Raw genomic sequence first — 14735 nt, 5'->3', positions numbered from 1 at the left:
GGGGAAAAAAATTTAACACTTTCAATTTTGCACCTACAGACCCATATAAAGGCATGTTTTTTGTGTCACCAATTGTACTGTGTAATGACATCAATCATTTAAAGGGGTACTCCGTTGCTTACACATCTTATCCCCTATCCGCTCCGGGGACTGATTACAAACAGGGTGCTGCGTGCATGATCCCGGGGGTCCCCAGCTGCGGGACTCCCGCGATCAGGCATCTTATCCCCTATCCTTTGGATAGGGGATAAGATGTGTAAGCACCGGAGTACCCCTTTAATAACAAAATCTTGTAAGTTTTGGGGACTTCTGTTTCTACACAGTGCAATTTTCGGTAAAAAATTACACCTTATCTTCTGTAGGTCCATACGATTACGAGGATACCCAATTTATGTGGGTTTTATTTTATTTTACTACTTTAAAAAAAATTATAACTACATGCACCAAAATTTGTATGTTTAAAATTGTCATCTTCTGACCCCTATAACTTTATTTTTCCGCATACAGGGCTCATTTTTTGTGCTGTGATCTGTAGTTATCAGTTCCATTTCATTTTTGATGGGACTTTATGATAGCTTTTATTTAATTTTTTTAATGGTATATGAAGTGATCAAAAGTGCATAGTTTTGGACTTTGGTGTTTTTTTTTTACGTGTACGTCATCTACCATGTAGTTTAGCTAACCTTATCTTCTAATAGTACGGACATTTATGCACGAGGCGATACCACATATGATTGTTTTATTTTTTTATTACATTATTCCATTGAATAAATGGGGGGGGGGGGGGTGTATTTAAGCTTTTATTAGGGAAGGCGTAATTCACTTTTATTAACTTATTTTTTTTTACACTTATTTTTTTTGGTCCCCATAGGAGGCTATAATGTCCAATCTGAATATTGCATACACTGTTTAATGCTATGCCATATCATAGCATTGATCAATGTTATCAGTGCTCTGCTGCTCTAGCCTACCATCGCTGGCAGCCTCAGAGTACGGATCGGATGGCAAGGATGCAGGTAAGGGCCCTCCCGCCATCCACTCAGCTGATGGGTAATCGCGATTTCACCACGGATGTCCCAATCAGCTCCACTGAGCTAATTAGGATCGGTAGCTCTGCACTTTAGATGCCTTGATCAACTTTGAGGGGTTAAAGGGTTAATGCCGGGCATCGGCCCGATCAGCAATGCCCAGAATTAACTGTGGATCCTGGCTGCCTACTGTGACCTACCGGGTTGGAAGTGTTCTCCGTTCATGAGAATGCTTTTTAATCCCGGTACCGTGACCAGGGCGCACAGGTACGCCCTCAGTCCTTAAGTACTAGGACGTAAGGGTATACCCATGTGCCCTTTGTCCTGGAGGAGTTAATTGCTTTTTTCTTTTTTCTGGGATTTGACGTGATCAAAAAAATCATACTTCTGGGGTTTGGTATGTTTTTTTTTTAGGTTTACTCCATTTACCATACAAGATAAATAATATTATATTTTAATAGTTCGGATAATAATGCACTCAGCAATTATTTCATTAATTATGTGTACATGTTTTTTATATGGAAAATGGGGGGGGAAAAGGTATTATTATTGTAATTTTTTTTTTTTTTACACTTTATTGATCCCCTAAGGAGACTTTTAGGAGGAATCATTAGATTCCTCATACAGACCATTGGAGTTCTATTAAACTGCATTGATCAGTGTAATCTGCACACTATTGGTAGAGCTTGCTCCACCAAGCAGGCTCTATCAATTACAGTAATATGTCTTAGGGTTGATCAAAATCTCTTACAAATCTAGTAAAAGCAGTGAGACTATAAACTCAGGATGTTGTGATGTCTGACTCACTAAGGCCCCTTTAACACTGCCGGTATGCCCCATCAAATACGGCCGTCAAACTCCCTATTTTTTTCTGCAGTGTGACGGCCGTTATTTTGACGGTCAATGTGGTCCGTCGGGTGCTGTTATTTTCGGAGAGAATAGCTGGAGAAAAAGACGGTGAAGGCAGTATTTTTTCTCCGGCTATTCTCGATCCTAAAATAACGGGCTTCACACTGCCGGAGTCAACCGGCAGTGTGAATGTAGCCTAAACCTGGGTGTTTTTGTTTAAAAATATAATAATACAAGTTATGGATACTAGATTTATGGGGATAGAACTTTGATGCAGGGATTTAATCTGATTGCCATATTGGAGTCAGGAAGGATTTTTTTCCTCTGCCATGGGACAATTGGCATCAGTCTCATGTTTTTTTTTTTTTTCCTCTGGTTAAACACAGTAGTATGCTTAACCCCATAAGTAGTATCTGTCTAACATCAATGGACCTGTGTAAGGCTACTTTCGCTCTCTGGTTCATACATCCGTTATATTCAATTCTATACTGATTTAACGGACGTTATATAACGGATGAATAAAACAATTATAACAGATGAATAGATTGCTAACGTCCGTTAATTAAATGGATAAATGTTTATCCGTTATTATCCGTTAATACCCTATTATTAACGTCTGTTATATTCACCTTTGTTTGACCTCTCCCTACCTGCACACCTTGCAACAGCTGAAGCTCCTCCTCCTACCTGAAGGGGAGGGTATAAAAGGCTGCCACAATGATCCTGCCGCAGTCTGCATTTCAGCATTGAGAGGGAGAGTACTGTTGGTTTATTTGCTTGCTATCAAACTATCAGGGGAGGGGGGTGCAGGAGGGTGCACTACTCTTCCTCCTGGAGTGGGGGGGGGGGTGCAGGAGGGTGCACTACTCTGCCTCCTGGAGGGGGGAGGGTGCAGGAGGGTGCACTACTCTGCCTCCTGGAGGGGGGGGGGGGGTTCAGGAGGGTGCACTACTCTGCCTCCTGGAGGGGGGGGGGTGCAGGAGGGTGCACTACTCTGCCTCCTGGAGGGGGGGGGGGGTGCAGGAGGGTGCACTACTCTGCCTCCTGGAGGGGGGGGGGGTGCAGGAGGGTGCACTACTCTGCCTCCTGGAGGGGGGGGGGGTGCAGGAGGGTGCACTACTCTGCCTCATGGAGGGGGGGGGGGTGCAGGAGGGTGCACTATTCTGCCTCCTGGAGGGGGGGGGGGTGAAGGAGGGTGCACTACTCTGCCTCCGGGGGAGGGGGGGGGGGTGCAGGAGGGTGCACTACTCTGCCTCCTGGAGGGGGGGGGGGTTGCAGGAGGGTGCACTACTCTGCATTCTGGAGGGGGGGGGGGTGCAGGAGGGTGCACTACTCTGCCTCCTGGAGGGGGAGGGGTGCAGGAGGGTGCACTACTCTGCCTCCGGGGGGGGGGGGGGGGGGTGCAGGAGGGGGCACTACTCTGCCTCCTGGAGGGGGAGGGGTGCAGGAGGGTGCACTACTCTGCCTCCTGGAGGGGGGGGGTGCAGGAGGGTGCACTACTCTGCTTCCTGGAGGGGGTGGTTGCAGGAGGGTGCACTACTCTACATTCTGGAGGGCGGGTGCAGGAGGGTGCACCACTCTGCCTCCTGGAGGGGGAGGGGTGCAGGAGGGTGCACTACTCTGCCCCCTGGGGGGGAGGGGGTGCAGGAGGGGGCACTACTCTGCCTCCTGGAGGGGGGGGGGGGGTGCAGGAGGGTGCACTGCTCTGGTTCTTGGGCTGTTAATAGAGCGCTGTTGAAGTGCTATCAGGGGTGCTATCAGGCGAATGGCAGCAGATGAATACGGATACCCAGAACAGACTCCTACTGCTGCCTCCTGCTGTCTGACCGGGAAGTAGAGGGGGTGTGACAGGGGGGTGTGAGCACTACTCAACTTTCCCATGTGACTTCAGGAGTGTGAAGTCTCTACTGAGCATGCTCAGTAGCACTAATGGACGTTAAATTAACGGACAATAACGGGTGTATTTTGTAACGTCTGTTACGCCATAGGCTTCAATGTTAATAATTAACAGACGTTCAATGATCCGTTAATTATCAATGGAAAAAAAATGCTGCATGTCCGTTCTATTCTTCCGTTATAACTAACGGACGTTAGTTTAACGGAACAAAAAAGGTACAAACAGAAGATTTAAAAATCCCATAGACTTTAATGGGATTTATTAACGGAAGTTTTAGGATCCATTATAAAAGACTTTATAACGGAATTTCATAACGGATCTTTAAACGGAAGAACTTTATAGTGTGAAAGCAGCCTAAGATGCATTTTCGATTCTGCCTGTGTCATCTGTAACAGTCTTCATGTCGTTTGTAATCTCAGCCTTATATAGACTACACATCACCACAGGACGCCTGGCCAGCTTCGGTGTATGAATTCAGGCCGACCCCAATAGTGATGACTAATTTGAATCTTCAGTCCCACATCCTGTGACATCTGCCTGCTGCAAGTCCCCCCCCCATCCTGTGATGAGCTTGCCATATTTCAATAAGCCCCCCCGCCCCCATTGAATTATATAGAAATCTTTACATTTTCTATATATGTTCAATCCGCACAGAGGCAGACATGATTCAGAGCACAGTAAGCACACTATCTATGCAAAAGACCTGTGCTCTGAATCCATTTTATGGATTGAATAGATATTGAAAACATAAAGCCTTCTATATAATTCAATGGGGGGTGGGTGAACATAGCAAGCTTATCATATGACAGGGGTGGGAAGTTGCACTGATGCAGCAGGCAGACATCACAGAATGGGGGAGTGATAATTCAAATACATCAAATCTGGCCAGGCTTCCTGCAGTGACGTCTCGTCTGTACTAGGCGGCTGATATAATCAACACAAAGACAGTTACAGACAGCACATAACTCTTTTATTTTTCCATCCATAGATCCATATAGTTACATAGTTACATAGTTAGTATGGTTGAAAAAAGACATACGTCCATCAAGGGCTTGTTTTTTGCAAAACCCCAAAAATTATTATTTGTGATGTTTGTATTTTTTTTTCTCAAGTTTACTCCTTTCACCGAGATCTTCGGCATCATAAATATTATATTTTTATAGTTTGGACAGTTCTGCATGCGGCGATACAAATATGTTAGTTTCTATTAATATATTTATAAATTTTTCTGTAAAATGGAAAAAAGGGGATTATTAAAATTTTTTCTTATAGCACATAGCATTGTACAAAAACTATCTATCTTTCCACTGATAGAGCCTAACTCTGCCAGGCTGAATCATTGGAGTGACAATCCGGCCTGCAAAAGGAGGGTAAGTGACCCACAACTAAAAAATTTTTTAATAATTTTTTCCCCACAATTGTAATAAATGAGAATAAGCCTAACCAGGCCCCTGAAGATTGGCAAGCGCAAGAAAAGCGTATTAAAGGTCCACCTTTTTTTTCCTATATTTTTTTGTGAAAAATATATCATGTCAATTTAACTATAAAGTGCACTGTGTAGCAACAAAGGGGGAGATTTCTCAAAACCTGTGCAGAGGAAAAGTTGACCAGTTGCCCATAGCAACCAATCAAATCGTTTCTTTCATTTTGTAGAGGCCTTGTGAAAAATAAAAGAAGAAATCTGATTGCTATGTGCAACTGAGCAGGTTTTCCTCTGTACAGGTTTTGATAAATCTCCGCCAAAATCCCCCCAAAATTTGCAAAATGTCTTTCTTTTGTTTTATTTTTGCCACATTTTTTGGCCTCATCATTGCCTTTGTGGTAAAATGAGTGATGTTATTAAAGAGTACAATTGGTCCTGCATAAAACAATCCCTCATATAGACCTGTAGGTGAAAAATTATTAATTTTAAAAGAAGAGGAGAAAAAAAACTAACAAATTGGTGGCATCCTTAAGCCCAAAACAAGGCTGCATCAAAGGGTTAAAAAGCAAGTAAAAGTGTCAGCAGTATGAATCATTTCTATGTTTTTTTGCATTTATACATGTGTTTTTGATGTAGTAGAAAAAGAAAAAACTTTTTTTTTTAACTAGTTTTATTGAAGTCTGAATAAAAGAATATACAACAGCTCCACAGAGTGGACACATGCACGACAGGAGAACAATATCGATGATACAGAAGTACAGGAGAGCAAATGTCACACGGTACCGATCATGTAGAGCATGATAATATAAACATGTCCGCGCACTGCAGGGGCGTAGCCCCAGACCAAAAGGAAAAATTTTAAAAAACTTCTAACCGGGTAAATGTAGAATGGGGAGGAAAGGCAGGCCAGTTGCTGCACCGCAATAGAGCGGAGAGAAAGACAATGAAAGGAGAAACCAGAAAGAGATACAATACTAACAAAGATACAAGCAAAGAAAAGCAGGGGAGGACGATACCACAGCAAGTAGAAAGAAGTCAGCAGAATTAGAAGGGAGAACCCAAAGCCCCCGAGGACATTAAAGAAGTAAAGGCTGAGGGAGAGTATCTGGTAAGGTAAGAGCCACACAAAGTGCCCCACACATTATGAAATTTGTCAGGGCATTTCCTATGTTTAAAAACAAGCTGTTCATAGGGAAGAATAGCATTTACTAATTTCTGCCACTGTGAGAGAGAGGGTGGATGGGGGTCTATCCAGCGCAAGGCCACCGCTTTCCTAGCCAGGAATAGCGACTCACGTAAGAATATCCTCAAATGGTGTTGCCATGTCTCCTCAGAGAGCAAACCAAAGAGACAAACCAGGGGATCCAGCGGGACAGGGAGGGAAATAAGTGTGGTCAAAAAGTCTCCAATACTCTGTCAGATGCCAGAAATCAGCTCTAGGAGAGTGACACCTGTGACAGGCATCAGAAGGCACGCGCCTCATCCTATGAAGTCGCACCGGAGTGAGATAGCAAGGATGAGTAATGTATAGTTGAATCAGTATATTGTTAGCCGCCGGAGAGACTGCCAAATGAGAAGACAGCATCTCTGACCAATCCTCCGCGGTGAACAAAGGGACAAATGCCTTCCATTAAGCCTCCGCCAGGTCAGCAGTATGGGCAATTTTAGCTCTAGTGACGTGAGTGTACAGTAAAGAGATTAAACCCCTTGGCCCCTGTGCCCGGAGGACCCCTATGAGGGGATAAGCAGAAATTGGAGACCTTGGTGAGGGGAACTGGGCAGACAGGGCATGACGGAGCTGTAAATACCGGTAAAAACCCTCCCAGGAATCCCAAAGTCAGATTGGAGCTGCACAAACGACTCCAAAACGTCCTGCTGAAACATGTCACCCAACTGAGTCACCCCGTGCGCTACCCAAAAAGGGGGGTCTAGGGAGTCCGTCAAGTGAGGAAAATGGGGATTACCCCAGAGGGGAAGGTCATCTTTGATGTCAGTAAAGGAGGCATACAACTGTGACTGACGCCACACCCGCAATGCCAATTTATGGAGAGCAATGAGCCTCCTAGTGTGGGGGAGAGCACCTTCCAAGAAGGCACGCCAAGAGGTGAGCCCTAAAAAGGAGGCAAGGTGAAGTTTCGCATGAGGTGGGGAGTCAGGGAGGACCCAGTGTCGGAGGTAACGCAACTGACCGGCCAAGTAATACCCGTTAAAGTCTGGCAGGGCAGTCCCCCCCAAATCCTTAGGGCGCTGTAAAGTGGAGAGTTTCAATTTGGATCTGCCAGCACCCCAAATAAAGGTCGGGAGGAGAGAGTCCAGGGATTTAAAAAAGCTCATAGGGACTGGGTTAGAAGAGTGTTCCAAAACAGAAAGGAGTTTAGGAAGAACAATCATCTTCACTAGGTTAATCCTACCAGGGACAGCTAAGGGCAGGGCCCCCCCAGACATGAAACTTAGCTTTAACGTAAGATAGAAGGGGTAAGACATTAACCTGAAGATCTAAAAGGGGGTCTCTATTTATGACTATACCCAAATATTTGAAGTGGGAAACCACATCTAAGCCACAGAGAGTGGAGGGGCCAAGTTGCTGCCGGAGAGGCATATAGGCCGACTTCGCCCAATTAATACTAAGGCCTGAGAAATCACCAAACCTATCAATGACAGAAATAGCATCGGGAAGAGTAACACTAGGCCGTGACATAAACAGAATGATGTCATCGGCATATAGACCGAGACGATCATCAATATTAATGCCAGAGTACAAAGGGTCCTGACCGAGGAGAAGAGCCAGGGGCTCCACCGCCACCGCGAAAAGTAGCAGCGACAGTGGGCACCCCTGACAAGTCCCCCTACACAAAGTAAATTGGTCAGAGGAGAGGCCATTAACAAGCATTCGGGCCCGAGGAGATGAATATAAAATAGAAACCCATTTAATAAATCGAGGGCCAAAAACGAAATGAGCTAGGACTTCCCTTAGGTAGGTCCATCCTACAGAGTCGAAGGCCTTAGCCGCGTCAAGCGAGGTCAAGGCCCAATCCTCATCCAACGCCCCCCCAATTTGAACTGCGACCTGTACCCTCCGAATATTTTCCGAGGTAGACTTACCAGGCATGATGCCAGTTTGGTCCCCATGAATAATGGATATAATGACCTTGTTTAACCTATTGGCCAGTATTTTAGTAAGGATTTTATAGTCTACATTAACCAAAGAAATGGGCCTATAAGAGCCGCATTCCAGAGGGTCTTTATCAGGTTTTAAAAGGACAACTATATTGGCGTCATAGAGGGAATTGGGGAGGCAGCCCGTCTCAAAAGCCGCATCATACATACTTTTCAAAGGGGAGAGAAGCAGAGTAGCATAGCGAGAGTAAACCTCCACAGGCAGGCCGTCAGGGCCAGGGACCTTCCCACACTGCATATCCCCCAAGGCATCGGATATTTCCTCCACAGTGATAGGAGAGTCTAGCAGGGAGACGGAGTCAGGGGACAGCATCGGGAACTGGATAGTATCCAAATAGGCGGTTAACTCCGCAAGGGACTACTGCACCTGGGAGGCATAAAGTGAGGAGTAAAAATGGGCAAAGCGTTGAGCAATCTGCACATTGTCCACTAGCACCTGGCCTGAGGCAGAGGCAATCCTAAGGATTGGAGGGACAGCTTGGTTCTGTTTGACCAGGTGCGCCAATAACTTACTGGACTGATTACCATGTTCAAAATAGAATTGTTTGGAAAAAAAAAATTTGTGGTTAATTTTTTCATTAAGATGAAGCATGTATTGACGACCAGTAGTGAGCCATGCATGCTTATTGGCCTCTGTAGGGTCTGCCACATTGGCAGCCTCCAGGGCAGAACAGGTGCGGGCCAACTCCGTCTCCCTAAGCGTCGTCTCTTTTGATATAGGAAATGGAGGATTTCAAACAGCCCCGCAGGTAGGCCTTAAGCGTCTCCCATAGCACTGCTGCAGTGCCCGTGGGTTGGTTAACCTGTAAAAATGTCTGGAGCTGGTCGGGTATCCTATCCTGAGGGCCAATCAGTTGCAACCAGAAGGGATGCACCTTCCACCTCCGAACATAGGTCTCCTGGGACAGTGATATCTCCACCAACAAAGGAGAGTGATCGGATATAGCACGAGTCTCAAGAGAAATATGCGTCACCAATGCATAGAAAAGAGGATTACAACACGCTAAATCAATACGTGAAAGGGAGTTACTCCCAATGGAAAAACATGAATATTGCCTGAGACGAAGAAATTTACATCTGAAAGATCAAGCCAACCCACCTCAGGAAGCCGGAGGAAGGAGGTCAAAGGAGTAGAGGAGGGAGCCGGAGACAGTGAGGAGACAGCCGGAGACAGCGCATGAAGGCGATCCATCGCGAGGTCGGGAGCTAGGTTATAATCACCCAGGCATACCACCCGAGCGTGAGGAAATCCCACGGCAAAGGTGACCGCCAGATGTAGCACCTTCAATGTGGCCGGAGGGGGATTATAAATTCCTAATAAAACAAAGGGAGCATTGTTAATGAAAGCATGCACAAATACATAACGACCCAAAGAATCCACCCGCAACTGAGAGAGGGGAGGGGGGGGGTTAGGGTTAGTAAGGGTGAGGGGATCAAGGAGGAGGGAAAGTACTCATCAGATCCAGGCGATCAGGAGTCCACCATAGGCAGACGTTGCAGGCCTAGGAGGAGGCTTCAGCGGCGAGGGGAGCCACGTTGGCGGCGCACCCAGTCAGTCGCCTCCCCAGGGTCAGTGAAGAATAAAGCACGATCACCATCCACAATACGCAGCCTGGCAGGATAGGCCATAGAATAAGCAATTCCAAGATCCCGCAGTAGTCTCTTCACTTCCACAAAAGTAGCTCTCTGTCGTTGCAGGTCAGCAGAGAAGTCGGGAAAGATATCTTGGCATTATCATAAGCAAGGTCAGGGGTCCTCCGCGCCAGCCGCAGAACCAGAGCACGATCATTACAGTTCAGGATACGAGCTAGCAGAGGCAGTGGTGGTGCCCCAGGAGGGGGCGGTTTAGCGGGAACACGGTGTGCTCTTTCAACAGTAAAGGCAATAGAGAATGATGCATCAGTGAAAGAGTCCTTCAGCCACTTCTCCACAAACGTTCCAGGAGTGGAGCCCTCAGACCTCTCAGGCATGACAATCATACGTATATTATTTCTGAGCAGTCTATTCTCCAAATCATCCGCTTTTTGCCTGCACAGCTATAGCTGAGAAGTCAGGTCAGTCATGGAGGCAGGGATAGGTGCCAAAGTATCCTCCACAGTAGATATTCGCCCCTCTGCATGCGTCTCTCTCTCTCTCAGGGCCTGCATATCCTGCCTCAGGAGCCCCACATCAATTTTCACCTCCTCCAGCTTTCCAGTAAGGGAGGTCTGGCAAGAGGCTATGGCTGCCAGCAGCTGCACCGAGACCTCCCGCAGTGGGAGCTCAGGGGCCGACTCTCCTACCTCTGTAGCTGCAGGGCTGCGAGGGGAGGACCCCGCCTGGTGTGTGGAAGAGGAGTTAGAGGCCCGGGCGCCATCTTGAGGCCCATCCCAGGCAAACTCCCGGAGCTTCTCAGCAGCCGTGCTGCCCTTGTTGCGGGACGGATCCAGCTTTGGAGGCATCCCCGATGCTTGAGAGCGGGTCCAGACCGTAATGTGGGCCAGGATCGGGTCAGGATTCTAAGAGGCACGGGCGCTAGAGCGGGAGCTCCAGGTCGGTGCGACCGCTCATGTCCGGCGCTAAGCCACGCCCCCCAAAAAAGAAAAAACTTTAAAAAGGTAACCTCTAACGCAGACAACATTTTAAATTGCTGTGGATGTTTTCATTTTTATATTTTACGATAGAAAAGAAGTTAACTGGTTTGTTAAGCTGAATTTTGCAGTGAACTCAAACAATTTCTTTTATGTGTATGTTACATGCTACAGATCTCTATGTACAGAGACAGTATATCCTGTGCCATTCACTCACAGTCTTCAAGCGGTTATCCAGGATTAGAAAAACAAAGCTGATTTCTTAAAACATTTTATAAAAATACAGCACCACACCTGGAAGCTTAGTTGTCAGTAGGTCTCGCAGGGGGGCCCTTAAATGTATTGTTAAGCCACTGGACAATGAATACTACATTTGCATCACTGCTCATGTACTACACTTGCCTGCATTGCACTCTCCCGGCATTCTGCAGTACCATGTCCTACCATGCTCATGATGATCTATACAGTGGTCCCCCTGACATACGATCATTTCAACATACGATGGCCTCTCAGAGGCCATCGTATGTTGAAGGCAGCATCAACATATGATGCTTCTGTGTGCCGGGGCCATCGCAAAAACGGCTATCCGGCAACTCTGACACCTTCAGCTGCAGCCAGACAGTGGTTTAATGGGCCCCATGTGGCCCGCTGAATGATACTTACATGTCCCCACCGCTCTGGCCAGTCATTACGCCGCTCCTCTGCTGCCACTGCCCTATGCCGTTGCTCTCCGTCGCCGCCATCATGTCGCCGCGTTGTCCAATAGGGGACGTGAGTGGCGACGTGATGACGGCAATGGAGGCAAACCTCTCCCCCTAGCATAAGGCTTCATGCAATTGCCTCATAACAGAGGAGAAATTTCTTTATGACTCCACTATGACAGAACAAATTCCTAGATCAACGTTCTATCCACATAAATCTAGAATCCATATATTATATTTTTCCAGAAAAACATCCAGGCCCCCCTTGAACTTGTTTGAGTATCATAACCTTATGTGGTAGAGAGTTCCATAGTCTCACTGCTCTTACAGTAAAGAATTCCTGTCTGTGATGATGGTGAAACCTTCTTTCCCCTAGACGTGGAGAATGCATTGTCTTGGTTACCAGCCTAGGAATAAAAAGATCACTGGAAAGGTCTCTGTACTGTCCATTCATTTATTTGTACATTGTGATCAAAGCTCCATAATGTATTTACTCCAAACTAAATAATATTAATAACCTGTCTTCATCCTGTAATCCACCCATACCATTAAAGAGGTGCTCCGGAGAAGTTAAGAAAAATTAAAATTCCACCACAATACCTGTTCTCTGTCCCCTGTGTCCCCTGTAGTTATCCTTGTGATTTTGTCAGCTCCTCTGGCCTCTGTTGTTTCCTAAATATTATTTTTCCTTTCTTGTAGCCCAGGCTACAACTCCCAGCAGTCAGTGCAGCTCTGTGTAATGGCTGCCAGCCAATTGCTTTTACTATTTGTGTGCTTGATGTGTTGCTGTACAGGTCTTTTCTTTCAAACTATCCTTCCTCCCAGCGATAAATCAAGCTATTCTCTGAATTGCAGCAGTCAGTGATTAAATCCCCAGCAGGAAAAGAGAAGCATTATGTGCTGAGGAGACTGGGCTTCTCTGCTGGCAAGATCCTCACACAGGGAGGGGAAGGAGAGGTGTGGCTGTGAAGCCAGAGCAGACAGAAATCACGTGGTGTTTGTCTTCCAGGAGGGTGGGTCTCATTGAGGGGTTTGCACGAGCAGGATCGGATTATGATGTCTTTTACTCCCTGCATGTATGTGACATCTGGAAGAGGGAAACTGCTCTATATAGCTAATGAATTATATTTAGACAAATAAATAGGTTGGTAAGAGGGAAAGGATGGGCTATGGGTTTAGTTCCCCGGAGTACCCCTTTAATTGCCTTTGTCACCCTCTTCTGCATCCTCTCCAGTTCAGCTATGTCCTTCTTATATACAGGTGTCCAAAACTGGACACAATACTGAGTGGGGGAGATTTATCAAAACCTGTGTAGAGGAAAAGTGTTTCAGTTGCCCATAGTAACCAATCATAATGCTTTTGTCCATTTTAGAGGCCTTTTCTTTTAAAAAAAAAAAATGAAAGAAGCAATCTGATTGGTTACTATGGGCAACTGCACTACTTTTCCTCTACACAAGTTTTGATAAATCTCCCACCTGCACTGTCTACTTTCCTGCCCTATCTACCTACTAACACTACCCACCTACCAACAAGGGGGTATTACCCCCCAACCAGTGGGGATTACCTAATATCTACCATTGTGATCCCAACCTATCTACTGAAGGCATCTACCTAATAATCATTTATGTCTGACTAATGATTTATATAAAGGCAAAACTATGTTCTTATAACAAGCCTCTATGCCTCTCTTCATACATACCATGAGGGGCATTTACTAAGGGGTTTAGTCATTTTTTTTCTGACTATTTTTGGCGCAAAATTGTCGCAATGGCGCCTACCCTATAAATTGTGCGACTTTCCCTAGCAAGAGCTAGAAAGTAAAAAAAAATTTTCCCGCTTAATTTACGCAAGTTTTCAGTTTTGACTTGCAGTGGTCAGGAATTTATTAACTGAGACAGTCGCAGTTGCGCAATAAACTGTCGCAACGGCCATAAAAATTGACTAAATTTACTCCAGCTCCAACATGGAGCAGGAAAAGCTACTGCCGCCCGGGCTCCGACATACTTTCTCCCCGCTACCCTCACTGCGCTACCGGGACACTACAGTGATTTACATCCCCCCTCTCACCTGCCAGCGCCACACAACTCCCATCTGTCTGCTGTTGCAAGACTACAAGTCCCAGCATGCCCTTACAGTGAGGACACGCTGGGAGTTGTAGTCTTGTAGCAGCGGGAGCTGAGCGGCGCGGGCGGGAGACAAGGGGGGGGGGGGGTAGCGGGGAGGCCGTATGAGGAGCCCGAGCGGGAGACAAGGGGGGGGGGGGGGGTAGCGGGGAGACCGTATGAGGAGCCCGGGCGGCTGCACTGTAATGTCAGCCCGGGCTCCTGCCCTGACAGCCATAGGCTTTGGCTGTCAGGGCATGCTGGGTGTTGTAGTTTTGCAACAGCTGGAGGGCCACAGTTTGCAGACCACTGGTGTGTGGTCTGTAAACTGTAGTCCTCCAGCTGTTGCAAAACTAAACAGCTGAAGGGGACCGGCGAAAACGTTCACTTACCCTTCCGAGGCTCCAGCGACAGTGTCGTGCAGCGCTGGATCCTACGGAAGCCGGTAAGTTGCGCAAGCTTCCCAACCAGGGTGCCTCCAAATGTTGCAAGACTACAACTCTCAGCATGCCTGGACACCCTTTGGCTGTCCAGGCATGCTGGGAGTTGTAGTTTTGCAACAGCTGGAGGCACCCTTGTTGGGAAACACTGGCCTAAAACAGTGTTTCCCAACCAGGGTGCCTCCAGATGTTGCAAGACTACAACTCCCAGCATGCCTGGACAGCCATTGGCTGTCCAGGCATGCTGGGAGTTGTAGTTTTGCAACAGCTGGAGGGCCACAGTTTGCAGACCACTGGTTTGTGGTCTGTAAACTGTAGTCCTCCAGCTGTTGCAAAACTAAACAGCTGAAGGGGACCGGCGAAGACGTTCACTTACCCTTCCGAGGCTCCAGCGACGATCGCTGTCGGAGATCGTCGCGCGGCAGTGTCGTGCAGCGCTGGATCCTACGGAAGCCGGTAAGTTGCGCAAGCTTCCCAACCAGGGTGCCTCCAGATGTTGCAAAACTACAAGCCCCAGCATGCCTGGACAGTCAAAGGCTGTGCAGGCA

This window comes from Hyla sarda, chromosome 5 (genome assembly GCF_029499605.1).
Source record: "Hyla sarda isolate aHylSar1 chromosome 5, aHylSar1.hap1, whole genome shotgun sequence".
Lineage (NCBI taxonomy): Eukaryota > Metazoa > Chordata > Amphibia > Anura > Hylidae > Hyla > Hyla sarda.
This window is presented reverse-complemented; position numbering follows the sequence as displayed.